This window comes from Tympanuchus pallidicinctus, unplaced genomic scaffold (genome assembly GCF_026119805.1).
Source record: "Tympanuchus pallidicinctus isolate F22 unplaced genomic scaffold, pur_lepc_1.0 scaffold12, whole genome shotgun sequence".
Taxonomy (NCBI): Eukaryota; Metazoa; Chordata; class Aves; order Galliformes; family Phasianidae; genus Tympanuchus; species Tympanuchus pallidicinctus.
In genome coordinates, this window is record NW_026294637.1 from 14,721,197 (window position 1) to 14,748,480 (window position 27,284).

General features: G+C 39.2%; 1 protein-coding gene across 1 annotated transcript in view; it reads right to left on the minus strand.

The window, feature by feature from the left end:
* TRPM1 (transient receptor potential cation channel subfamily M member 1) overlaps positions 1-20,500 on the minus strand; it is a 93,936-nt gene extending 73,436 nt beyond the window's left edge. The window contains exons 1-5 of the mRNA XM_052671832.1: positions 19,587-20,500; positions 15,831-17,696; positions 14,766-14,883; positions 5,409-5,473; positions 5,105-5,213 (exon numbers count right to left, since the gene is read on the minus strand). The gene's annotated coding sequence lies outside the window, so the exon portion shown is untranslated. The remainder of the gene's footprint in view (positions 1-5,104; positions 5,214-5,408; positions 5,474-14,765; positions 14,884-15,830; positions 17,697-19,586) is intronic.
* Positions 20,501-27,284: the final 6,784 nt, after the last annotated feature.

Sequence of the window (27,284 nt, forward strand, 5' to 3'; positions counted from 1 at the left end):
TACCGCTGTTCCCCTCCCTCTTCTCTCTACCGTCTCTATAATCAGGCTTAATGCACGCAGCTTCTGCAAGCTATGGTTTTTAATGGACAGAGATTTAATAAATGGTGATTGAAGGTAAATCTACTTTAGAAGCAGCAGCCCAAAAGGTTTTTATTTGTGCAAAGTGCAGAGCAGTCAGATGGAAATTATTTTGGTATCAGTAGAAAGGCACATGAAAAGAGCAGATGGTCCTCAGCAGACTATAGGTTACAGGCTTTGTGCGATGCTAAAGGGTAACTGCTGACAGAGAGTGTGCCTACAGTAGATCTAAGGTTTTAAAAGAAAGCAACCCATAAGATCACAAGTTAGATTTTAGACAATTAGATCGTATGGATTGTGACAAACAAGGTGTGCTGTGTATTATATTTGTATTATATTTATGGATTTCTGTGAATAGCTCCATTCATATATTTAGTACTATTATGTCTAAATATGCAGAGCGAAAGCAAAAGGAGGCAGTTATTAAAGAATAAACAAGAAATGAGAATGAGGCAAGGTGCTTTAAAAGACCAGTGGAATTATTATCAACTAGTATTTATCTAATTGACTCCAAAAGGACTTGTTTTCTCAAAGTAAGGAATCTGTGAGAGAGTTTGCTTTAAAGAATATGGACAACAGCACAGAGAATCAAGAGGGACATTTCAGAAATATACGCATGGAATGCTTATCTGACTGGTTGTGTCTGTAAGGAAATATCAATAACACCAAGGAGATGCACAATCCTACTGTTCATTTACTTAGGGTTTTCAGCTTCAACCACTTTGTACCTCTGCAAAGACAGTGTGGGTGCCAGGCACACTGCTTCCACACTTAGTAGCAAAGCATTGCAATTACTTTCTAGTCTTCTACACTGTTATCATTGAGGAATTCCATTTACACCAGAACTTGATTTATCCAATCCTGCATTTTTCATCCACAAAAGTTTACTTTTGATTACTACATTCTGAATCATATTCTCAGATTGTGGTTAAATGTCACAGCAGTGAGTCCGATCAGCTGTAACAGGTTTCATGAGCTGACAATACATCCTCCTGATCTAGCATCTTATTTGCTAATAAAACTGAAAAGTATTCAGATAATAGCTATGCTTGAAGTCATATTAGGGAGAGCACTTTTGTTTTGTAATGTAGTTTAAACAAATCCACTATGAATGCTGTCAAGGAGTAAAAAAAAAAAATTCAAAACTCTTTTAGCTCTTGTGCAAAATTTTTTAAATTTTTTTAAATTTTTTAAATTTTTGGCACTAAACATGCCCAGCTGCAATGAATGAAGCTGAGGTGCATCCTTGTCCCTGTTTGTGATGTTACCTCGCAAACTGGCATCATATTCCAGCAGCACAATTTCCTGCACTGATACTGGACTGCATTACTCAGGAGATGACAGATGGCATTTTGCTAAAAGACAAAAATGAGCACATGCTGACTGAAGATTAAATGATTCTTACTTAGCAATTCTCATGCAGCAATCTGAATCTTGCTGCACGAGAATTCCATTTTCTCTAAGGTCCAGAACTTCAGCTGGCTTAAACACAAAGGTTGCCCAGCAAACACTGAACAGAGAAGAGAGATTTTGGGGCTTTTAAAAACTTTATTTTATTTAAGTAGAATTAGTCCTTAGACATTTTGCATAGAAATAGTAAAAATATCTGTCCTGAGATAGGCAACGTGTGTTATGCTCTAATGTACAAGAATGTGATCTCAGTGCTGTAGCATGAGGACTGTGCTCCTTTCTGTTTTTCTCACTTGGAAAAACAAAAGATGAAGCAGTTGGAGCAATTCATTTCAGTTCTGTAAGTGGGTATGCCAGCTTGACTGTAAAAAGCTTATCTTCAACTCCCATCTTCAGAGAGCTGCCAGCTCTCAAATAAACAATCCTGTTATAACCAGTAGCAGGTAGCTACCTACAGATGCCTAGAATGAAACAAAAGAAAACCAAAACTATTGGATAGGAAAAAGGAAGTTAAAGCTGATTTTTGTTACCAATTTCTTTCATTTCTCAGCTTCTCTTCGTTTCGTCTTTACTTTCACATGTTGCATTTTAAGAAAACTCTCAACACTGAAGTTAAAATCCACAGGGCCATTTTTGCCACAGGAAGACATCATGGGTGTCAAAATCGCTTTTAAGCCTTTTACTTAATCAGTTGGTGTTCTTCCATTTTCTCTCAGAATGTAGAAATTCAGAATATGATTCTCTTCTCCAGGATACAATGTAAAATGCGAATAACAAATTCATTCACATTTTTGTCTTGGATCTGCAATTCTAGGACTTTTTTTTCCAAAGCTCCCTGTGCACCTTTTTAATATATTTTAAGGATTATGCTGGATTTTCACAAGTCATCAGCAGCAGGAGACCTTCCAAGAGCCTGGTGAAAGCCCATCAACAGTCAATGAAACAGAAGCTGCTAAATACTAACCCCAGCTGAAAAATCAGGCAACTGAGTTTTGCTGGTGTTCTCGCACCCGCTGTGCTTATTTAACACTGTGGGGGTGGATCCCACTTTGCTAAAGGAATGGAAACATGCACCACGCTGGCATTTTCATCAGCTCTCGTGATTTAGAAGCACGTTTAATCGATTTTCCAAAACAGCCTGTAGTTTTAGGACTGGTCTCACGTTAGCAATCCCTCTAAACAAACACTGTTGCTGAAGGTTCCTGTTTCTCCTTGGAGTTTTCCACTTCATCAGTTGAGCTGATTTAACAGCTTGCGTGGTCTAAATCAGATCTGTATAATGATCTGGTTTAAATTAGCACTGGAGGAGGAAAGAGTGGTAATCTCTTGGAACAGGATGTGGCTGGCAATGGATGAGAATCTGGCACAGCAGAGAAGTGAAAGACCTTTACACTGGTTCTGTATCTAAACAACCTGTGACATGAAAGTGCACACCTGTCAGTCACCTTCAGTATACTGGAAAAAAAAACCATATCAATTGGCAAATAAATTATGAAAAACCCAAAACTATGAATACCCATAAAAGAGCAACTAAAGTGCAAAAATAATCTCACTGTTAGCAAGATACTTCAATTTCAAAGTCTGTGACCAAAGTATCTGGAGAAGCATCCCAACAAGCAAATCAATTTTCTACTTCATCAGGAGTTTTCCTGCAGGAGGACATGTATGCCAATGTAGTCTAAAATCACTGTGGTGCTGCAAACTACTCATTATTAAAGACATTCAAATCTTCAGAAACCCACCTGCTTTTCAGTTACTGGCAGGATGAACCTGCTACTCTCCCAGTCTGAAAATAAATGGAAACATCAAAACGACTGTCCAAGAATATTTAATCCTATGAATCCCATTTATATACTCCCTATGAGTAGGCTGGCTTCAGAGCCAGTTCATTATTTTACATATTTTTTACTTTCAAAAATCCAGCCTCTTCCAATTTTTTTTTTCTTTTCAGTTGCTCCTCATTATAGTATGCATAAAAAGCTGCAGGGAAACTTCTTACATTTTCTCTGCAGTAGAAGATGGAGGGTCCATTTGAAATGAGATGAAGCAGAAAGTGAAGAACATTCTATCATCAATTTAAAGGAAAGAAGCAAGAAACTCATCTGATCAATCCATTTGATTTCCAAATCAGACATTTTGCCACAGTAAATTAACTTTTGAAAAACGAACAAGAGAACAAACCTAGGTACTAGCACACCTTGTTCTGGAGCCTTGAGCACTTCAAACAGTGACAATCTTTTTAACGTTTGAAAGAACATCGTTATTTAGTTACACAAGCTTCTCAGTGGTCCAATAAACAGCATTATCCTACTTTTCTCATTTCCTCAGACTGTAACATTTTTTCAGCCTTCTCCATTCCCAACATCTACATATTGTGATTCACTGACTGGGAGTCACATAGATCAAAGAAGTAGTGCATTACTTTTATGTACTAAAACCAGAAAGCCATGAACTGCTAGGTCCCATTATTAGCCAAAAGAAGCAAAACGTCCCGCTGCAAAACCACAGTTCATTATGAATCTACTGTATTTAGAAAAAAAACACACTTCTCTGGATTTTTTTTTTTTAACTAAAATTTTTTGTTTACTAAAAATGAAATAATTAGGCCTTAATTTTTTCTTTTTTGTTCTTTTGAATGCTTATGCATTTGTGCTATAGCTACTTTTCTGTCTTATCTAATACATAAAGAACGAGGGAAGAAAGGGAAGGATACAGAGAAATAGAGAATCTATTAACTAAACACAGCACTGTCCAACAGAAATGCAGAACAGTCGGGGTAATGCTCCACAGCATGGTACAGTGACTTAATACCAAACTACAGAGAAAGATGTACATAGAAAGAGCTCCAGATGATGAGAGAGACACTAGGGGATGAAAAAAGACCCCACAACCTTGAATAATTGATTATTATCATACAGCTCTACTACTACAACTATTGCCATTCAGTTTCAAAATCTCTTTCTTTCTTTCTGGTCAGTTGATGACATTAGGTTCAGAATTATAAAACCCATTTTTTCACACTATAGGCAGGCCTATTATTTCTCATCTTAATGTTAACCTGAATAAGACTTAAATAAGGAGCAAGTTTACAGAGTTCAGGGATAGAGGGGAACTAGCAACCAAACCAGACAAACAAAAAATTCCAAAGTTATACAACCCTAAATGCAATAGACAAAATACAGAAATTCTGAATTTTCATGTTATGAAGATACTTAAGAAATTCATGAAATTATAGTGTTTTTCCTTGGAAGCATGATGGTTTGCTAGCCAAAGTGCACTTATTATTTGCAAAAAAAACAAAAAAAATACATAATTTTTTAACACAGAGCTTGGCATCTTTCTTAGCTCTGAGTAACTGCAACTGAAATAAGGTACACGTAGAAAGTTTTACATCAAGTTCTATAAAAATCCTATGTACCTTCCAGTGCAGAACAAAACTCACAGTGAGAACACCATGTCCTCAACTCCCTTCAAGAGTTCACACAGCCCAGTTTTATACTAATGTACCTGTTTTCTCTCATTTGTAGGTATCAGCCATTACAAATTTCAACCGCTCTTCTTTGGTTTCTATCCCTGAAATGAAGTATAGGCAGAACACTGTTCAGCAGTTACCTACCATCAGAATGAGTACACTGAAGGTTGCTGGGGACTGGTATCTGCTGGGTGAAGAAAAGTTGATGTCTTTTTCTGTAAACTACATATCTTCAAAACAATGCCGTTGTAACCTAGGCAAAAATATATACATATATATATTTGGACTTTAAATGTCACTTAATTAGACAACAAAATTCAGACAACTGACATGTAACATCTTATTTCTGTTTTCAAAAAGGTGGAAACCAGACAGTGGATTCCTTCCCTACTGCATCATGTTCAATTTCCAATCCAAATGACAGAGCTGGTGGCACACATATAATCACCTTGGGAGCGCTCTGAGGAATCACTTGTCACATCCTGGCAGTCTGTGACTGGTTAGGTCTTCCAGCTGGGGAAAGAAAAATGCATTTGTTGTCTTTTGTTTTTTTTAAAACACATGTGGCTACATAGATAATTAAAAAAAGATTTTTTATGCAAATTAGACTTTACAGCTGTGAAGAGACAACTGAGTGACACTAAAACAAAATAAGCAAAGCCCTACAGGAAAAGAAAATAAAGACAGCAGCAATCCAGTTTGAATGCTGAGTTCAGATGCCAGGTTACTAGAGATTAAATGTAAATGTTCTGCAGAGTTCACAAATTATTTTGTGGGCAGACGATGGGGAAAAGGAAATTTGAAATTTTTTTCCATGTTTATTTATTTCTTTGATATGTGTACGAAAAAGTACAAGTACCAGGAGAGGGAAAACAATCTCTGTCTACACACAGTGCTTGGTTCTACTGGCTTGTGCCCTAGGCACTGAACTAGTACCAAGCTTTCTACCAGTTGGCACAGTGAGTACTTTGCTACTAGCTGCTCTTCCAAATTTAAAATGCGACATCAAGTGTGCAGTTCAGATAAGAAAACAGTGCTAAATAATCCCTCACAGAAACACATCTGTGGCTTACAAGAATGCTGTCATTTTGTCCCTTTCCTCAAAACTTTTCTAAAGATATCAGAGCTGATATTTGGAGGCTTATTTAAACACAGTTACTGTTAAACATTTCCTTCTGGATAAAGTAACACCTTTTATCTAAAGCCTACTTTACTCATCAGTTCTCCAACCAGTGACATAGGTAAAGCATTTCCACATAGAAATGAGGAATGGAGACAGATCCTCATTAAAATCAATTGGTGTTAGTTACAGGGCAAATACTGGAAATTTAAGGTTTGGGATTTAATGCAAGTACTAATGGAACTAAACCCAGACACAGTTAGTTTCTTACAAACTTGAGAATACAGTAGAACTGGTTGAACTGACTGCCAAAAAGAAATGGGTTTATGATGCAATATGCAGATATAATCCTGTACAAAAAAAATTCATTTCCTATAAAAGTAGCATTTCTGGTGAAACTATTGGGGTTCAGTTTTGTGAGGAAAATAAGAATGTTTCCAAAAAAAGGTTTCAATAAATACAGAATTTCCCGGAGGAAAAAAAATAAAAATAAAGTTGTGATTAAGAATAATAATTCTGTACTAACTTGCAAAATCAGTGATTTAAAACTCATGTAGGTGAGCTATAAGTAAATAGTTCACAGACTCTCAGTCATTGCAGGAAGCAAAGCAGTTCACTATTTGTTTTGTATTCAAAGCCCATTTTAACATGCTACTAAACTGTTCATAACAGGAGCTGATGGAAAGAGATGAAAAATGTCACCATGTCTTGAACAGTAACCTGATGTGAATAATCACACAACAGGACTTACAATTGGAAATGACTGGAATGTTATAAGTAGGAGTAAAAAAAGCTCCTTCTCCTGCATGTATAATTTACCTCTGAATCTGATTAAGTCATGACTGTATCTGTCCAGTTCCTCTGAAACGAGCATGGGCAGTTTTTCTCCTACATATGAGACAAGGTTTAAGCATTCTATACATTATCATAGTCACTTAAATTCTGTAATAAGAATTGAATGATAGCCCTTTTATTGTAAAACAAACAGGAGCTAGATGGAAGCACCAGGAATCCATTGTGAGTGCAAGCTGTGATCCTATATCCAAGGCTCAAAAAGACTGATTTCAAAAGCAGAATTGTTGAACATTGGTGGTAGGCTTCCATTATGAAAGTTACATACTGTATAAACACAGGCAGCAGTCAGTTTCAGCATCGCAATCTTAAAACCAAACGGAGTTTTTACACAGATTTAAATGAGCATTGGATTTCATGACAGTAACCTTAAGATTTTTCTATTGCATTTTAGCTGAGCAAAAAATTGTCATCATGTAAGTATCCAGTATATCACTTTTTGCAATGCTATACTGGAGTTTCAAACAAAGCTAGTTAGATATACTCACAATGTTTCATTGTCCACCAGCAACCAAAATAAAGACTGACAGAATCTCTCTTACTCACTTAGTAACTGAGGACTTGAAAAGACAGCAAAGGAGAGAGATGGAAAAATCAAACCAGAGAAAAAAAATTAAACATAAGTAAGTTTTGAAGTTGTATCATCAGATATCAGTCCACAAAACTCCACTGATTTCAGGATTGAGTGAAAGAACCCATAAACCTGGAAACAAACGCTGACTTCTGCTCCCCATCTCAAGACAACACCTACAACAGGTAACAGAAGTCCACTCCTTACCCTGGGAAACAAGAGAGGACTAAGCAACAGGAGAGCTGGAAACCTGCTTACTTGCAACGTGCTAAACAGTGAAACAAGGCCATCTACTGTACTCCACCTGAAAGTTCCTGAAATTAAGGAAGAAACTATTGGATGGTAATTTAATTGCTCCCAATTCTGCGTTGGGAAAGTTTTGCCTTCCATTAGACGCTAGGCTATCAGTTCTCTTATGCATAGAATTATGTTTCATTGTGAAATGCCAAACAAATATTTAGACGTACCACATCCACTTGGTATATTCAATAATGAGTACTTTTTAACTCCACCTGGCTAACTTGCAACTTCTGTCTCACCAGAATCTTTTTTTTTTTTTTTTTCCTTTTTTTTTTTTTTGTTTTGTTTTCGCTTTTAAAGCATCATGAGCTCCATCTGGTGGATGTTCTGTAGAACACATTTTCTGGAATGTGAAGCACTGTGTTTTCTAATACTATTTTGTTTTTCCTCCTTCGGGAAATATAAGAATTAAAAAGTCTAACATTTAACATCGAATTAAATTAACCTTTTACATTATACTAGCTTGATAAAAAGGTTACAGATCTGCTGAAATGCCCATCTTTGTTTGAAAGACGAAGAAACAAACAAACCCAAACCCTATGCTTCTAAGGAAAGGAATTTAATTGCTTCATGACTTTTCCTAAATCATAATGTACTGGTATCACACACAATCATGTCGGCACTGACTGTGAAAACAGCTTTTCAAATGAGTAAATTAAATATATACATAACATAAATTTGATCTAAGTAATGTCAATTGTTATTAGAGAAGTTCTGGAGGGATAAGCAATTTTCCAAGAAGGAAATGCAGATCAGCCGCAAGTCAGAATTAAACATAAAACACAGTTGTAAATATCTGATTCTGCCCCTCTCGTCCTGGCCGTGATATCCTGTGGGGTCAACGTGCAAGTTTCTCCATTGGAATAAAGGAAGCAAACATTTAAATCTCTGTAAATACTCTTAACTCCCTGATAATTGTAAAATCACTTGGAGCTCTTGGACACATGGAAGTATGCTATTTGTGTGCAAAATACTTGCGCAAACAGTCCTTACATTTTCACAAGAGCATTCTCAACTGAATTGACAATTCCACGAGTTCTTCATAGTAACGAGTTTTAGAATGTTGACAAATTTGATATCAAGTGCTTTGCCAACATTTTTGAAGCTTACTAAAATAAAAAGATGGTGTTGGCTGGGAACATCATCTCCCCAACTGCTAATGGAGCGCTCACTTACGAGGGTCAGTAGTAGTTCAGAGTTCACATATCAGCAGGGTTAAGAACAAAGGAAGATGAATATAAATCCAATAGGATTGATCCCGCTCCTGCATTCTATCTCTAGAATTGAAAGGCCTGTTTACTGCTAAATTTACTTGTCTCAGATGATAGTTAGGTAACGCAGCTCTGTGATCTCTCACACATCAGTAAGTAATGAATCAGCATCTCCTAGATGGTCTCTCAACCAGAGCTTAGCACCTCCCGTTGGATTGCTGATCCTCATTTATTCTCATTGCTTAGCTCACTGAGGCCTGTGACAGTACACCAAGTTTTAGCTTTTCACTGGATGAATTCTGATCACAATTCTTTGCTCTGTGTTGACAGAAATTTGTTTGAAAAAGAAAAGTGCTTCAAAGTAGTGGAAAGTAATTGAATTAACGAAGATACTAAGAAACCAGTTAGTAGAAAAATCCATTACACTCATCTGTCTACTGAACACTAGATAATAAATGTGATTGTGCTGACAATCTCTACAGAAGAGCAGAACAAAACCCTTGATCTTTTGTCTTGATTTCCTGGGGACAGCTGAAGGCAGACAATATTATACATTCCCACAGGCACCTCACCCTCTTATCAGCTCATTAGAAAATTAGATTCCACTCACGCTCAAAGGTGAGAGGCGCCATTGATCACTGGAAACAAAAAGATTCTAATCAGCTATAGATCACTACCAGCAAGACCTAAACATAACAGCTACCAGCCTAGCATGCTGTCTTACACTAAGAACCAAATGGAAACTAGCTGCAGTAGACACACAACCCAGCCCTCCATCTAGCAGCCATTTTCCACCTTACCAAGTTCCTTCAGTTACATGTTACCTGTTTCCACTAGGAACACTTATCACAATAATGTGGCCAACTCATGTTACACAAATCTCTAGAAATCTGACAGATGATGGCGGAATTTCTTTGCTACTTCCTACATTTTAATGTTACATTGATAAAGGGATAACATAATGGGGAAGAGGTTTCTGTCTTTCTTTTTATATTACCCTTTAATTGCCCATCTCCTTACATTTTTGTGGTTGGGATTGTTTCTCCTTCTCCTGACTACAAAGTCTCAGAGGCACGGGTAAAGAAAAAAAAAAAAACAACTACAAACCACCCAGGTCAAATGAGCAAAACTAGACAATCAAACACTAGTAAAATCCCACCTGACCTTGCAGTAATAGGATCACATCAAGATTAGTCTGTGTCATAGATTAAGCCCTCAGATGTAAACTAATCTTTCTCCAGTCAGCTAGGACTGTATATTTACTCACTAACCTGGGAAAAACTCGCATGTGCAAAACTTGTATCTGTTGAACAGGCCATCCAGGTCATGGCTACATCAACAACTGGTGCATTTTCTGCTGCACACTGAATTGACCTGAAAGTGGCTTCATAAAGCAAGAGCTCTATAAGCAGGTTTCTAAACTACACTGCATACACTCATGGGAAAAATAAATAAATAAATAAACAAATATTTATTTATTTATTTATTACATTATATATATATTATACAATATATAATATAATAATATTATTATTGTATTTATATATATATACATATATATATATTGAATTTTATATATATTATTTTGTATATATATATATATATATATATATATATATATATATATAAAAGACAGCAGAACACTGTTACACTAAAGATTCTTACAGACTCTTTGAGTTCACCTTCTGTCTGAGCAAAGCAGTGCAGACAGCTTCCAGAAGAGAGAAATTCTGCATGTCAGCACAAAGATGCTTTGCTGGCGGTGGGACATCCTCCCTTTGGCTGGCAGAGAAATACTGTGGTCAGACTGCAAGCAACTGGAAGCTCTAAACTGGGGCAACTCTGAGAAGGAACAGCATACTCACTGTGCTTCCCTGCACATGAATACAGCAGCTGGTGACTCTGCTTAACTGCAAATGTAACTCGTTTATTGCTCTCCTCCTGGTAGTCTCTTTGCACTGCAGTCACCAGATCACCACACTACAAAATGGGCCCCTGCTCAGTATCATCAAACTACTTCTTTCCCAGTCAGTGGCTTCTGACCATCTGCATCTGGGGAATCAAGTACACCCGGGAACATTTTCTTCCCCATAAAAATGTCCTCTTTAGTGCATTCTTTCCTAGGAGTGTCTGCATGTCTCTGGGAGCTGCCCATTTCACCATCTCAGTTAAGTCACTATCTTCTCTCCTTCTTCTCTAATTAATTGAAATGTATTAATGTTTTAATCAAAACATCAGCATCTGACTGAAAAGTGGAAGAGGGAAATTTAAGACAGAAATATATGTATATTGATGTTTCCTCACATGCCTGCAGGTTGTTACTAACAAAAATGATCACAGCCCAGTCTCTCCAGATTATAAGTCTAACAGATACACCTGTGGAAACACACTAACCAAGGTGCTGAGTTGACAACAGTGATAACGTTTTACTGAAAACATACTGCAAGAGGCACCAAAAGGAGAACGTGCAAACCTCTGCAAAGGCACCACTGCAAAAGTGCCAGAAGAGGACCCTGCATGGGAAAGTAACTGATCCTCCCTGGGCCACCACACTTCTGCTTCCTCCTTAACTTAACAAGCTGATGTACTCAATTCTTAAAGAGCTCTTGATCAAGAAGAGATAAAGCATGAAAGTGAAAAAGAATACATTCAGTTCGTGCTTGCACACATTCAAACACACATCTAGTCAATAAATTCCTTCTTACTGATCTACTCAAAACACTTTTCATCACCTGAGAAATTTCATATGCAACAGGACAATAGAAGTGCACTGAAAAAAAGTCTTCAATATTCTACAATTTGACAGAATTTTCAGAGCAAATTTTAAGAAGTCCAATTCTAGTTTGAATTCTAGTTTCATCTAGAAGATGAAGAAAATACCAGAAGAAATTTTAGATCACCAAGATGTACTGTGTTCTGTGCTATGCAACAGAACACATTACTTCTTTCTTTTTCCCTTAGCAACTACTGGCAGCTGTCTTGGCCCAATCCTACAGAACTTACAAGTGTGGAATTCCCCAGGTCAGATTTACCAGAGCTCACAAACAAAAGCACTTCATGTTTTAGGACTTAGAGAAGAGTTCAGCATAGGCTGGCATTATGCCAGTCCTCTGCAGTAGGCTGAATTCCACCTTTAATGAAGTTGGCATGAACAAGGCTTTTCCAGAACCCAGAGGATTGGGCCCATTGTCAGATTACAAACCGTTGTTATAGTGATTCATTGCAGCTAATTCTCAGCATATGTGCATTTTAACAGGAGAATTAGAATTGACAAAAGGACAAAGTAATGCAGTTATGACATGGTTGTCAACTGTAACAACCACATTATGATTGATCCAGTCTAAGGATTCCATTTAGCTCTTTGATTGCGCTTAAATAGATCATCTCTTGTACTGTGTTTGATTAGTACCTTGTTCAACAGGGTCCACATCCAAGCCTTCTGGGATCATGCCAACAATTATTACAGTGGTGCTATCATAAAGTGAAATTGTGGTTTTGTTGTTATTGTTCTTTTTTTAAATGAAATTAACTTGCAAATTCAGTGGACATTACTATCTGACTTCCCACAAGATTTTGCTGAAAATATTGGTATTTAAAGGAAAAAAAACATATTTAAGGCAGTAATCATATTTCTGACTCCATAAACAAGAGTCAAGTTCCCCAATGAGACCCAGGAAACTCAACACCAAAGGCATACTTCATCAGGACACATCTAGTTAAAATTGCAAATGAAAAAAATCCCAAACTGAAACACACTGAAAAGGAAACATTACTCATCAGTATTTTTGCAGTTATAAATTGGCCTTAGATTGATGGAAGAGGTTTTCAACTGCCTGTGATGGAAGCCTGACAACCAGATTGAAGTGGGAACAAGACTGAAAGCAAGCACTCGTAGCTCTGAACATGTACACATGCAATTACTCCTGATGACTGCACTCCTGACCGACCCCATTTGCAGATACCTACCCCGAAGATGAGTGACTCTTTTGACCTTTGCTTAATCCTCATTGTACCCCAGCTGTCCATGCAGATGGGTTGTTGCTAGAACTATGTTTGCCCACATCTTACTTTCGAGCTTTTGATTTTCAAACGTGACTATCTGAGGAAAGAGTGAACGCACATAACAATATTCTTCAAATTGGTGCTATTATCAGAAAACTGTATATCAACTGAGAAATTAACAAGAGGCTACAAGTAGAAAGAAGATTTGAAGACTTCCCCTTCAGCTCACATGAAATTAATAGCTAGTGCTATAGAGAGAATGCCTGAGCTGTATTAGTTAGAACACATCAATTCCCAGCAAAAAGTCTTCACAGTTGAAGCAGATGCAACCACAATAGACTGAGGTTTTATTGCTGCCACTGATCTGTTCAATTTCTATGCATGCTGACAAGTATGAAGCTGGCAAGGCCATTCACTTCCTGACTGCTGGTCACTGAGTTATGCAAAGCTTCCAATTTCTCACACCTCAGGAGCACCAATGAGGTGCAGGCTCTTTCTCATCCTTGAGGCATTCAAAGCCTACTAGCAGCTAAGCCAGCTGCCAAGCTCCAGTTCAGCAGCAACATAACCAACACACGTTCAAGGGAATCTATTGTGTGGGTATCATTTGGCTTTCCGTTACATGCTCATTTTAGATTGTGACAATCTATTCCTTCAATCTGTTCAACTAAAACGACATTCAAGATATTTGTCCTGACATAAGTATGACTAACTTTCCTTTTTCTTTGTTTAGGACAGGAAGTCCCTTAGAATTTCTAGGGATGAGTTAGAAGGATCATTGCTAACATTTATTTATTTATTTATTAAGTGACCAGAATAGAGAAAGTTTGCATTTTTAAGAAAAGCTGTTTTGCAACTAATCATTTTAAGCAGCTGAGTGACATTTAAATCCCTGTTTACTGTGAGATACTGGAACAATAAAAGATTTTAGATGAAACTTCTAGAAGATAAAGAGTTTGAAATCTGGAGATTGGCAGTGATGTGATCTGTATCACCTTCAGCAATTTGCCCTGCTGAGACATTTCCAAGCACAAACTGACCCCCAAACCTCATAATGAACACACTGGAGAATTTCAGAGTTCTTCTCTGTTTCAAAATTATTTGACTACAGAATCTCAGTGTGGCTGATAAAGCGAGATGAACTGCAGGTGTTATGAAATGTATTCCTTTGGTTCAGGTCAATGAAGACTGAAGAGATCAACACAACAGCTCAATAGAGCAAACACCAGGTCGATGTAGTTAGTCCATTTCAAATCTTGTAGCATATAGCAAAACATATATCGAAAGATACATACACTGCTCCCTCAAGCATATTTTGGATACTAAAAATTCATCTTCATTATTCATTTTAAAACCCTGAAAAAGAGTACCTCTCTTCTTCTAATAAATTTTAAAAATACAGAGAATGCGTTTATTTAGTTAATGAATTCCAGGAAAGTAACATGTTACTGAATTAAAAGAATACCTCTAATTTAAACTGCTTAAGATGAATTCAAGTTCAAGTTTCTGAAGATATACTGAAGAGTGCTTAGCATTCTATCACTTAGATAAAAAAACAGGTAGTGCTCAGCTCACTTAAATGAAGAATGAGCGCATTTAGTATCCCACTTCACAAAAGACCTTTGAGTCAAGCAAACGGTTACTGAAACAACAGAGGAAGAGAGTATCACGATTCTTTTCTCAGTGGCATACAACCTGTTCATTTTACCTTACTGTTTTCCTTAAAATAGAAAAACGAGAAGCACCTACCTTGACAGACTTGGAGAAAGTGCCATTGCTTGTGCTGCTTGCTAGCGATGTCAAGATAACATTTAACTCAAAAGCAAAGTCTTCTCCATAGCTCTTAGAATGCAGAGTTCTTTTAGCCCTGTAAAGGATGTTCAAACGACTACTCAGGGTATTAGAAAAGGCTAATTCTTAATTCCTTCTGCTAAGCTTGCTTGCTGCTATGGACTACTACAGGCTTTATTCCTATTAGAGACTTACTGGTTGCCCAAGGTGACGGTGTTGTGTCACAGGTAAGTAAGAAAGCAATAAAGCAAAGGGTTTCTAAAACTCTAGCTTTGAGTAAAAAGATTAAATGATTGTGTTTGCAGACTTTTAAGCCTAAAATAATGCATAGCTGTGCTTTACTTTTCTAGCACTGGCTAACTCACAATAACATCTCACTCTCTTTGCATTCACAAATTTTTGCCACAGTTTGTCATTCATAGAATCAATGGCAATCTAAAAGATTAGAGAAGGCTGATACTAACCCTCATATAGTAGCAATTATAAAAAGGGAAGAAGGTCAAGCCATGTCAGAAAAAGGAACATGCTCATGCTCATTTTTAGATTTTGGGTGTAGGCCAGTAAGTCTTTTCTAATCACTTGACTTAGAACTTAAAACCAGGCTGATTACTAAACAATAGAACAAATACTAAGAGGGGTCAATGCCTGCAACTTCCACCTGCTTCAGGAACAAGAACAATGATATCTCTTGGAGACATTTTGGTTTGTCTTTCTTGCTAGTTGGAAAAGAAACAAATGTCTAGAAACATAACTGTAATCACAATCACAACTCTGGCTAAACAGCAAAAAATGTCATTATTTACCAAGGCATTTCCCGAAGCATATTTGAGCACAGACACGGAATTTAATGGTATTCTGCAACAAAGTCATTTGAATTTCTGCAAGGGTTCTGGGGTATTTTAAATATGTTTTGACAAATATTTAAAGAGAGCATTTTAGGTTTAGTTGTATGTTCACTAAGCTGAAATATGTTATTTAAACAAACTATGTTGAGACATTTGGTATCAGATAAGGTTGACTTACCTGGGCTCACCCAAGCTGCTCCTTCTCCTCTGGGGAGTTGCAGTTGTCTGTCTGCCTATTCTCCTTGGTTGTGCTTAGCATCTCACAAAATATAGTTTCTCATATGGTTGAACTGACAAGATGCTTTCTCAAAGTCACAAAACCACAGTGTGACAGTGTGACATGACTTCCCCAGGAATCTTGTTCTGGAGAGCAGGTATGTAGAAAGTTCTTCATTCCATGTCAAACTTCACTACAGCTCTGAACTCCCACAAAATAATTTCTTGAACTGATTGTTTACAGTGCTTCACATTTCTGCATCTAACAGCCTGTTTGGGGATCTTAATGCTGCCAGTTGGTCCAAGTCTTCACAGTTCTCTGGTTTCTTTCCCTCATCTCTCTGTAATAGACTGATAGGTTTCTAATTCCATTTTCTGGTATATGGTTCAGACAGACTGTTTTTTATACGTAATGAGATCTTAGTCCCTCTCTCGTGCTTTTGTAATATTTGATTACAAATGGAAATCATAATTAAAATATTCCAGCTAGCCATAATTGCATCATCGACTCAGGAAATAATTCTATTTAGGAAACGTTTCTCTTCAACTTCAGAAACCAGCTGTTACTACATCTTCCATAAAATTAAAAGAACGTGAGACATCCCTACAGTAAAACCTGTAATTTGCAATCAACTACCATCAGGTAGTCCACAGCATTAACTATTTACTCTTAGATGTTCTAACTACCAGATTGTGCAGCAATTCTATGCATTGAGGCGAATCTTCACATATTCCCCTGGTAGCTGTATTCCCTATGGTTTCATTAAAGAATATGCTCGCGTGACGGAGAATCTCGGAATCACAAAATTTTTTAGAACTTTCTTTCCAGTCATTCCAAGAATTTGTGCAACCATGGCAGAAGAGAGAGCAAGGAAAGCAAATATTTTCTCATCTTAGTCACTGTTTCCATGGCTTCTCAATTTGTTCTGTCCGGTTTTAGAACACTGAAACGCTCTCAGATATAGAGACAGCTGTGTCACAACAGCAGCAAAGGCCCTTTTCAGTGGGAAGTACCACCACTCCCATGAAACACACTTCTTGTTTCTTTTCCCCAAAATGATGTCCCACAATAACTTTGTTAAAAACATGAACTTTCTCAAATGTATCAAGCATCTGAGGCAGAAAAATCACATTCTTAACTGTAGGTATGTGACTACTTGAAGAAAGTAATCTGTGCAGGACACAGTACCCAATAAGAAGCTTCCTTGTAAATTTATTTTTACCTTTTCTGTGAAAAGGAGATGAATTTAGGGGACAGTGGAACTTTAGTAAGTGTAATAAGACAGTGGAAAGTCCTCAAAGTCCAGCAGGTGTGGCTCGGTCATCAGCCATTGAGTTGTTGGCTGGAATGCATGAATAACACATGTTCTAAAAGTCTGAAATTATCCTCCATGGTCTGCTACTTCAGAAGCAACCCTTTTGTTTCTGTATCTGGGAAAACATTTAGAGTTTCATGCATAATTCATTAACTGTGTATTAATCAGACTGAGATAAACTATTTCAAGGTCTCATTTCCTATACACCAGCACATGACAAAGTAAAAGCCAACATTATATGGATGTGTTCTCTTGTAAATTTGATTGGTTTGGGTTGTTCTCGGCATCCCAAAACAACTAGAAAAGCCGTAATGAATGCAACTCCAAATCATTATCTTCACACTTATGCATTCTGGGGACGGATGTTCCCATCTCTTTTCTCAAGGTTTCCATGACACGCATGGAGTGCTTCAGTTTCAGACGTGTTTGTTCCGTGTGAGTCCAGCCAAGCTTCACAGTATGGTTCACATCATCAGGGTCCAGCAGATGGAGCCAGCAAGACACTTGTTTGGCTTAGACGCAAGGGAAAGAGGCGTTAGGCGGAGTCATTAGACCTTATCACTATTTACTTACCAGTGCTAAGAAACTAGCTGATAATAGCTTATCTTGCACAAATCAAATATTCTACCACCACTTGCTTTCGCCAGAGCAAAATACAAAGTAGCTTCTTCTCCACTCTCCTTTCAAAATAAGCTTTCAAAATCAGAACACTTCTTGTCAGCACCCCGGAACAAGACTCAAAGAAGAAAAAAATATTATGGGAGAACTCTGGGGGATCCTTGCAGAATGTGACAAAGCTTCTACCGTTAGAATTTGCAGAGAATGTGCTGCTTCATCTCTATTTCCCTGGCTGTATCCTAGCTACATTAATCACTTACATAAGGATGCTGGTTAATAGTACAGTATGTTTCAAAGCAATGGTAGCATCACCTAAACTGGTCTTCCACAGAGCCTTTATTAAAGATCATACACTGGAGAAAAACAAACAAACAAACCAACAAACCTGCTGCAACACTGGCCTTTAAAGTGAATCTCTGCAAATGGGAGCTACGAGCCTTAAAAAAAAAAAAAAAAAAAAATTCCCCTTCCCTAACACAAGTAGAATTAAGGCTGTATGATAGGTTCAAACAGATAATGTGACCTAAAAAGATTAATTTCTATCTCCCCATGCAGGTCTGACTGTAGCTCTGTTCTTCACACAGTTGAGTCTTATTCCCCTCTTTGATCTATTAGGTCATGCACCTAGCCAGCAATGCCAAAGTGCAATTGTACTAACGACGGCTGGAGGGTGCAGAGCAAGGATACATGCTACACAGCCAACTGACCACATTATTTGACTCAGTAACTCTTTTTGATACATATGGACAAAGGCAGATGATAAATTTGTTTTTCTCAGAATCAGATAGTTAAAGGAATTCCTGGAGATTTTGTTTAGAATCACTTTAAAATGTAACGTTTTGGTAACCGTAATTTTAATATAAGTAGATTTTTATCAGCTGGTGGAAGAATCACTACACTAACTGAAACAAGAGCAATATAATTGTTATCAGTTGAAGCAGAGGTTTTGTAGATTCATCTATTTGAACTGTATGCTGTAAGGCAGTCACAATGTAAGAGGAACTGATGTAGCAAAATCTCGATTCTTACAAATGAGGAAAGCAGGTAAATATTTTTGAGAACAGGTCCCTTGTCCAACAAAATTACCCAAACAAGAATCATGGCTATCTTCACTATCCCTTTATGGGGCCTGAGGCAAAGAAAACTGCTGAAGCCAGAATAACAACATCATCAGTATCTCGTTAGAAAATTGGACTTAAAGGTGTAATAAGAGACTCATAGAAATATTAATATTATTACATTAGCTCCTGGAAAATACATAAGTAGATCTATAGCTACCATAAAAAGAAGTCTGCTTCACTGCTATTGTAAGTAGTACCCAAAACAAGCATTAAATAATACTGAAGTAGAGCAAAGCTAAGGAATTCAAGATTTTGGTTGAGGATTTGCTTTTAACTAGTTCTACTAAAAACATATATTCTAAAAAATTGTCTTCGTTGCTTGTTTCAGTTAGTGTTCACAGATGCAAGCAGTGTTCAGGCACTGCTCGGGATGCTGGATTAAAAGGCAAGTCAGATTAACTCAGGTTAAAGATCCCTAGGTCCTCAAACTTCTCCCAGAGCATCTACCAATTCCCAGTAAAGCATTTGGAATGTTCCTATCCCCTTCCTACACCTGCAACCTTGCCCTCCCGCCAGCTATTCTTTCTCCTTAACAGAAGGGAAAGCAGGTGCTTCACTGCATTTGAACACAGTTGGAGAAAGAAACAGGCAATTCCTAAGCCAAGAGCGTATCTATAAGAAAACCTTATGGCATAACCACTTATTTCTGAAACCCAGGCCTACCTTTTACTCAGCTAGCCCATGGACTGGCTGTACTGCTTTGTGCTTTTGTTCTTAAGCTTGTGTAGGGAAGAATTTTTAAGTCACTGCATTCCTCATGTGCAGGAACAGCTTGGCTCCTATCTGCTGTAAACAGACGGTGCTGCGGTCTGTGCTGGATCCGGGTGTTCCAAGCAGAAGGCTGTCAGAGCATGTAGAGTTCCTAACACCTCCACAGAGGCCCCTGTTAGAGCCCAGGCTGACAGATACACTGCAGAGAGCTATTATCTTTTCTAAGAAACATTAGAAATAAAATTTGTGGTGTCCTCCTGGAAAGGGTCTTCCCAAGGGACAGATTCCAAGTGCCTACCCTTTTATGTTGCCAACAGAGCACGGAGGGACCACACTTCAAACGAAAGTTCATCTCAGGCATTTTCAACTATATTTGTGTTTTTGCAGGCAATGTACTGAGGTGGGACTGAGATGTCTGCAAGAGGTTTGCTGGACCTGGGCAATGACTTTGTCCTTTTTGCAAAGCTTCAAGAGTTATTTGAACAGCAACAGGGTGGCTCCTTCTGCAGTGAGGTGATACAAGAAACATGGAAACACGGGAACATGGAAACACACTAAAGGCATTATTTGCTCCTCTTCCTCCCGAGAGGATCCCTCCCAATCACCCTGTATGCCATCACTGCAGGGCAGTTTTACCTTCTGTCCTGAGCACAGTTCAGCATTGCAAACAAGTCATATGGGACATACGTGGCAGTACTCATCTTCATTCCCTCTAGCATACTGTTTGTAACTGTGCTCAATATTAAGAGAATAAAGTAAAGAGGAAAAAATAGCTCCAACTCCTACACATTAATTAGTTTTCAGATTTCTACAGAGCATCTGTTCTGACATCTCCAGAGGGTTTTATCTATGCTAGGAACTAATTAAAGTTATGAGAAAAGATTCTTACCCATACCTTAGAACACTTACCAAAGATAAGGGGGCCTGAAAATCCTCTGAAGTCACACTGAGAGCAACATGCTGGCCATTTCCCAGGATCCCAGGGACAGTTCAGGTCTAAGAGGCGTGCCAGGAAGAGGACATGGGGCACAACACTGATGGCTTGTCATACACAAGATACTGTCTACATCCTTTAAATCTCCCCAGACTCAGAAGCTGTCTAGAATCAGAAAAGCAGAAAAAATAGGGAAATCATCATCCTCCCTGTTAGGCTGCATGTTTTGCTCTGCTTCTTACAGCTGTCACTGTATGACCAAACCTGATTTTCTAAAAAACACAACTATCAACTAAAAGGCAGACTGATTCTTATAACAGAGAGGAACAAAAAAAACCACTAGCAGTTGGATTCCCAAGCTGACATCTTTGCTCAATAGTGCTAAGCAGAAGCTATTGTAATAAAGAAATGCACAGTGATTATTACTGGAATTACTAATAATAGAGTCAGAAGGAAAAAAAAAGGCACCCTCATTGAAGTAGTTATTTTCTCTGCTTTATGATATTAGCTACAAAACCATCAGTTGGAGCTTAAATGGGACATTATCAGTGCTGGCAGACCCACAGGCAAAGGAAACAGACTTCTGCATCTCTTTCTATAGAGCTCATAACCCAGAAATGAACAGATGATCACACCATACTAGATCTGCTTCTCCTGATCTAACTCTGATGTCTCGGGTCCAAAAGCAATATTTCCTTAATTCAAATTCCTGAAACAGCAGCCTACTTTCCACACTTATATTCAGAACTAAAAATCTGGAATAAACACAAAAATATTGCACAGCAGGTGTACAGACCAAGATCTTTTTTCCTGCTAAGATAGGTGGGGCTTTGTGTTTTAATTGTGCCGTTAAGAAATTAACATGACTCATTGCCTCTCCTTTTTCCTGCCTTTCTAATGGCCTTGTACTGTACAAACAGGGGTGTGTTTGAAGGAGGGTGGGGGGAGGTAGTAGAAGGAAACTTAAAAAGGCACTGATGTACCTGGTAACGTTTCTGATCTTGATTTAGAGCAACAACACCAAGCATTTACATTGTTAACAACGGCAGTAAGAGAGAAAATCCATGACAGTAATGAACCCCAGGGAATCTAAACTATGAGCCGAACAAAAAGCACCCAAGCTAATCTTTTCTGATGTTGGCACTTCAGCAGTTACCTGATAGCCAAGGCAGAATAATAATAAGCCAAAATAATAATAAGCCAAAAGAAATCTCTTAGGAGAGGGAGGCGGGAAGGGAATGCAAGTTGTCTTTGTGGAATGTTATCAGATGAGAATTCAAATTCCAGTTTCTACTGAGGCTGCTTCTGGAATGCACAAAACACTGGGTGCATTCCCTTCATACACACATCCATTTTGTGCTTTATCTTTCCATGCAGTGCTGCTTAAAGGTTTATAGGCTTCTCGGCAACCTTGGTATATGGTCATTGTCCGAATTTGCACTGCTCAGCCTCAGATGAAATAGAAGCCATTTCACCCAGGAGCAAGAGAAATCTGAAGGTCCACACTGGAACTTCAAGGGGTGATCCTGAGGTTTAGTTCATATCCTGCCCACCAAAGGCTTCTCAAACACGCTAACAAAGAACGCTTAACAAAACTTTAGTGGTCAGCAGTGGGACAGCATGAGACCTGACAAAGCTCTCATTTCATTTTCAGGTTATAATTTGGCCTATGCTGTTAAAATCAACCGTTAATACTCATCACCTCTCTTATCACTGATGGCAGTTGTTATCCAGTGCACTTACCTGTCATAAACAGTAGAATACTTTTTGCAGGTTTTGAAGCAGAAGCGAGGGAAGAGGGCAGTTTTCTTCCCAAGGTAGTTCCTTAGAAAATGTAATCTGAACCCCACAGACAAGAAAGGCCTGTAGAGAGGACAAACACATCTCTTCAGCACAGGAGTGCTCCACAGTTCACATCAGATTTAGATAAACAAACTTCCAACAAACAAACAAGCTATGCACTCATTGTGGAAAATACAAAATACCACTGAGTGATAATTAGTCACAGAATCTCAGAATACCCCGAGTTGGAAGGGATCCACAAGGATCATTGAGTCCAATTCCCCTGAAGTCCTGGACATTTTACAGAGTAATCAAATGCAGTGTAAGCTTTAAGGACAACATTTTTAAGCTTCTTTCCATCAGTTCTATAGAATGGACTGAAGACTCAAATCAGATGCCAGTCACTGCCTCTTTACAGTTCATTCCCGCCAAAGACAACAGCAAACTTCCAAGACATGCATAAAAGGAGAATTGGAGCTGGATTTGTTGAAGAACTTTTTGAACAGATATTTTACAATGTAGACAATGCTTCAGAAAATGCCACTGCGTACCTAATTCTCATTTCCGCTGCTGAAGATGAGTGAGATTTACAATTCTGAAAACTTCACTAAACAGCATCTGAATTTCTAGGAGCTTAAACAACGCTGAAAATATCCATTCACATGGCATTCATCCTCTACAGGAGCAAGAGAACTTTAACAACTCCCTTGGGAGCTAAGGTATGTTAAGGTCTTTTGTTGTGAGCAGGGAATCTCACATTCACTTTCATCATTTATTTTTCTTAGAAGTGTCAACAAAACTGCTCATATTTTTCTTAAACAACCCTGTTATTTAAAAAGCTCCTTATTAAACCTCAAGCTATACAAGCTCATAGATGTGAAATCTTTTTTGTCACAGCCTGCAAGCCTGATTCTCCACTTTTGCATTACCTGATTACTCCTTCTTTTCCCACTGAAGACGGTACAAGTTTTTTCTGTTGCTTTGGATCAGATCTTTGCAAAAATACAAGACCTCAATTTAAGAAAAATGAATCTTGATCTACGTTAACAAAAATGAAAGAAGAATACAGACTACAATTGGATCTAAATAAAGAATAGAGATTTCACCAAGTATGAAAAAGGAGCTTTAGCAATACTCACATCTACATCTATTATCAGCATGTCTTACAGCTATATTGTTCAGTGCAGTGACGAATGTCAGGCACATCTGTTCATGATTTAAAACCAGTGTAATTGACAACATTCTATTACTCTGCTTCTCACTAATATTTAAATGCATGTAACCTCCACTTCCCTTAATTAAAGCAGCATAGAGAAAATTAACTCACAGATGAAATAGCACACTTCAAGTCAGGGTAAGATTACACGGTTGCAAAACCACTTGATCACAGATGTGACCCACTCCAATTACTGCCTCAGCTACACTAAAAACAAAAACCAACCCACAGTATGAGGCCAAGCTTTCCAAACTTATGCAATTAGTTTTATAAAAGAAAAAGATCATGAGAAAAAAAATGTACTATCTACTACGCAAAACCTATTTATCCTATGCAAACGATCGTCTACCCAGGCAAAACAGGTTAAATGCTAACAGGGAATTTTAATGTATTCCCTTCTGTGGTAATAGGCATGTTTGAAAAAGCAGTCTAACGCAGATATTTAACTACCTCCAGGCTGGGATTAAAAGTGAAAGGACACATGGCTCTCTTACTCTCATCAGTGAATTCTCAACCTCAATAGTTTTCTCTCAGCTATAAACTTCTCTCTTTTTTGTTGTTGTTGTTTGTTTGTTTTTAAACTCTTCATACCTATGAAGAAATTTTGAGGTTGCTAAAGCTTCTACATCATAAGCTTCAAATGTAATGTGAATGTAAATTGATAAGTAAATATTTGAAGTGAAAAACCCATGTAACATCTGATGAGGAAAAAGGATTTTTTTTTTGTATGCTCCCATCCAATCCAGTGAGGCCACTTGGTTGAATAAGGATCAGTATGACAGATAAGTCTGAGTGATGATTATCCTTTAGATTGTCTGCTATTTGGAGTGTGAAACTTGTCTAAGTGACATCTAGATGTTTTGATAGTATGGAAAGTCAAATGGTCCAAAAGCAAAATATACAAAGTGAATCCAAGAACAAAAGGTGAGAGCTTCCGCATTTGAAAGTGCAAAGCACCAAAAAAAATAGGCCTTTTCTGAAGGGTCACAATTTTTGTACTGTGTTTACACTGCTAGCACACTTTATTAAGTGCTTTGGTGTGATGGCAGGATAGGTACTTCTCATTCACATCCTGTTGCACAGCTAGATTGTATGTGAGTAACAATCCCAGAGAGTTACCCATACAAACAGGCCAGTCCTCACGCGAGGCTCTGACGCCGTAGAGTCAGCAGACAAACCTAAGAGACCAGAGTTCTGTCTGCCAGCCAAAATGTTGTGACTGTGCAGGAAGTATCCCAAACTTCCCTTGCAGTGTGGCTCCAAGAGACAGCTGTAATAAGTCCTAAAAAACAATGTGCTGTAAATAGTGAGCAAAAAGCAGGGGAAAGCAGAAGATGCGTCCTCTTCAGCAGCCTCTCATGGTATATGATATTTAGAGTGCCTAAGTAAAACATGCTGTTGAACTCAGAGGCAGAATGGGGGTATGTAAAGAGCTGATAGATCTAACAGTCATCCAGCACAGATATTTGCACTGTAACCTGAGGTTGACCTAAGCAGCTAAACTCTTTACATTCAGGACCATGATTTTGTATTTCAGTTTTGCAACAGACAGACAACAAACTTCAGACTATAACTGCCTATGCTTCAAGACGTCAGCAGAGAAATCCTCTCTGGCAGCCTCCTGAGATGATTAGTCTCAGTACAGCAACTGATGCCACACAGCAAATGAAGGTCTGTGGACACATGAACCTAGATTTTATTAGGTTCAGCTATGTTCAATTTGTTAACTATTCACAGAAAAGATGGCACTCCAGAACATGTATACTCAAGAAAGGCTATACTCAAGAAAGGTTTTCATGACTTCCTCACTGTTCATTTAAAGACATAAGACACTTAACCTTCTCACCAGTTTCAAACAACATTGATCTTTTCATTTGTCCTCAGAACAAATGTACTTTTGTGTGTGTGGCTTGAGAGACCTTTATTTATCAGAACAAATCCTGTCACAAGATACCGTTTGTCCATGATTATTTAATATGTTGTGGTAGAAGCCCATACTGTAATGCAATGGGTATTTACTAGAGGACACCTTTGAAAAATAACATAATGCCAGAGCCTCATGAGATTCATAAGGTATTTGCAGAGCAAATCACCCCTCCAAAGAGCAAAGGGCAAAAGCATTACTAATGTGCACTTGAGACTCCTGTTCTAAGGCTGTGGTTTAAAGTGCTGAGGGCGTTCCTGCACTTAAGAGATTACTTTTGCTCTCTTCACCTCAGATGCCCCCGAGGTAAACTCTCCCTGCCACTGGCCGATTTGTTATAAATTAAAGGAGCTGGGAGATGGTAGCAATGCATTTGTTCTGAAAAGCAAGAAAATCCGCTAATACCTGGTCAAGTTATAAATGGAATGTCTCAAGGACACTCCCAACTCCAACTCAGTGACTCACATTCATTTTCTGTAACACGGCTTTGTTGGCACAGGCTATAAAACAACAGGCCCTATTTTCAATGTACGTCATTCCCTGGGCTGTTGCTGATCAGAGATAGTAGCAGTGCTGGGAGCAGCTGGATGGCAAAGTGCGTGCAGCCATGCTGCAGGGTGCAGGAAGGGGGAAGCTGATGGACATGGCGGAAGCAATCTGCTGCTTTTTGGATGAAAACCGTAGGAGAGAAGCAAAATCAAATGCATCCAACATGGACACACATCCTACACACGGCAGCTGCAAGAATTGCTTAGGAGACAGGCAACGTGAAAGCCACTGGGGAGAGCGGTGGTGTTGCCACACTGTAACAGAACTTGAAACAAAGAAAGTCATTTTGTAACAACTAACGGGAGCATTTCTCATTGTACAGAAATAAAAGGCAAACAGATATTAATTCAAGTTCCAGGGAACAGGCGAAGGACTGAAATAGACACTCCAGGGCTTCTAAAGGAAGTCAAGAAAAGAGGAGTTGCACGTTCCCTTCCTCTGCAATGTCTTTCTCCAGCTAGGCTCACGCAAGAAACTCAAACAGACGGCTCCCATCCAGCACAGCCTCTCTTTTTCCCTTGATGCCAGGGACACGCAAGTGTGTCACGCTGTTACACGGTCCTTCCAGGGAGACAAAGGCTTTTCACTGCTTTCACAAAGTACGGTTTGTGCGCGGTAAACGATCCCCCTCAGTGGAAGGAAAGCGCTCCATTCCTTTCCCCTCAGCTCAGAGCGTGGGCAGGCCGCTGCCAGAACACACGTCGGCGTTCTCGCACGTCTCCCATTCAGCACTCAGAAGGGGGGACCGCCATCGCCGCGGGAGCAGGTGGCGGAGCGGTGCCAGGGCTCAGACGCACGCAGGCCCGCCCGGCCCTGCAACCCACGCGCGGCCACCGCCCGTCGCGAGGAGAGGGCGGGACTCGGCGCAGCGCCCGCCGCGGCCACGCGCGTCCCTGTGGGCGGGGGCCGCGGAGCCGCGCATCGCGTGTTAGGGGCGCCCCGCCCGCGGCCCGCTATAAATAGCGCGCTGGCGGCTGCGGGCCGGCCGCGCGGGGCACCCGAGGACAACGGCGGCGCCCGCTTAAAAGGGCAACGGCGCCGCCACGCTGGTGGGGCCCGCCGCCAGCTCCCGCGGGGAAGCGGTTCCGGCTCCCTCCACCAGGCTCAGCGCCTCCGAAGCGGGTAGTCGCGGGCTCGGCCGGGCCGCAGCGCGCCGCCGGCCTGAACCACGCGCGGCGGGGGCTGTGCGCAACCCTCCGAGAGCAGAGGCCAGGCTGCGGGCGCTCCGTCCGCGGGGGGAGCGTC